Raw genomic sequence first — 1,989 nt, 5'->3', positions numbered from 1 at the left:
GGAGGGTCAGAGAGAGAGGGACACTCAGAATCTGAAGCAGGCTCCAGGCTCTGAGCTAGCTGTCAGCACAGAGCTGATGCAGGGCTTGAACCCACAAACTGTGAGATCATGACCTGAGCTGAAGTCAGACGCTTAACCGACTGAGACACTCAGATGACCCAGAAGCAAGGATTTTAGAGAAAAAGGGAGAAAAAAATTTGAAGACTGGATGACTGTGGTGCTGCCATTTCTACCCTGGACTATTTATTAGAGAGAGTTACAGGTTTGGTTTTTTTTCTTTTTCTTTTTTTTTTTTTTTAACGTGTAATTCTGTAAGCCTTGTTTATGTTGTTATATAAAGATGAACCTAATACTAACTGATACATTGATCCAATAAGTTGGGGTGGACAAACTGCAGAAATCTCTCTCTTTCCTTCCCTCCTTCTCTTGGTCCCTCCCTCCCTCCCCCTCTCCTAAGGGTTGAGAAGTGGGATGTCATAAGCCTACGTTTGCCAAATACACTTGGAATAATAGGAAATAAAGTTTAACTTCAAGTTGTAGGCTCGGCCTTCACACATGTATTCTCCACCGCATAGTTATTTTAACAATATTTATCATAAGTGCACAGTCTCACAGCATTCTTTGTAGCCAAGGCTAAACTGATGATGAATGAAATAATATGAGAAAACAAAACGATATGGAGTGATGATAAAAAATATTTCCTCTCTCTCTTCCCTCTAGGTAATGGTAGAGTTTACAGAGTTCATACAGGGACCGGGAGCACTTCTTTGGCTTTTCGAAGGTCATGTTATTCTTGCATGTGTTTTAAAATGAAATCATTAGATAGTAACATGTAGTTAAGCTGTAGAGTACTATTTGAGAAGAGAGGGAAATGAAATTTATATCCTGCATTTGCAGACATGTTGTTCTCACTTGAATGGAGATCAGAATTAAATTAGCTGTGGGGCACCTAGGTGTCTCAGTTGGTTAAGTGTCTAACTCTTGGTTACATGCTCTCAGGAAGGTGAGTTCAAGCCCTTCGTTGGGCTCTGAGCTGATAGCATGGAGTCTACTTGGGATTTTCCCTCCTTCCATCTCTCTCTCTGCCCCTCCCATGCTTTCCCTCTCTCTCACTCAAAAAAACCTTATTAAAACGTTTTATAACAAAGGGAGTAAATTAGCTGATGTCTTTTAAAAGACAGTATGATTTCTGTTTTCAAAAATTTTGTAATCTTTGACCAAACAGATCTTTATCAGCCTATATGAAGACTGGTATTCCTAATCTATCTATCTATCATCTATCTATCTATCTATCTATCTATCTATCTATCTATCTATCTATATCTATAAATACATAGATATAGACATATACATAAATATATATAATATACATCTATAAATATATACATACATATAATACCACCAGAGTATATTTCTGTATATATACATTTGGATTGTAAATAGGGAATGATGATTTTTCCCTTTCTCTCTGTCTGTCTCTCTCTCTCTCTTTACTGTACATAAGGAAATTGGTGGTTTTCTTTACTTGGCTGAGGTTTTTTTCTTTCTTTTTTCTTCTTTTTTTTCAACTTGGCTGTTTTAATCTGCTTTCACAATTTAATTTAGGAGGAAGCCATCACCTGAACCATTCACTTTTTTTTTTTCATTCTCTTGAACTGCCACATGGGAATGCATTTAAAACAACATGAACTTTATGCATGAGCATGATCCAACTTTAGTCTTGTCCAGTATTTCACAAAAATGTGGGTAATTTTCATCAATTACTTTTACATATGTTTCTAGTCCTCTGTTATGGTTATATGAAGAGGCAAAATTTGTGGAAATAGTACCAGACAGTGATCCTGTTTTAATACGATTTCCAGTCTAATTATATGTGCTCCGAAGGTTCAAATAACATTTGGGTCAACTGCCAAATTTTTTGGGTACTTAGCTGAACTGAACTTCTGAACTTCTGAACAGGTTCACTTTTCAGGGTTTGAAAGATCCTTT

The sequence above is a fragment of the Suricata suricatta genome, chromosome 1, assembly GCF_006229205.1.
Source record: "Suricata suricatta isolate VVHF042 chromosome 1, meerkat_22Aug2017_6uvM2_HiC, whole genome shotgun sequence".
NCBI classification, from domain to species: Eukaryota; Metazoa; Chordata; class Mammalia; order Carnivora; family Herpestidae; genus Suricata; species Suricata suricatta.
The sequence above is the reverse complement of the archived record's forward strand: the minus strand, read 5'-3'. Positions refer to the sequence as shown.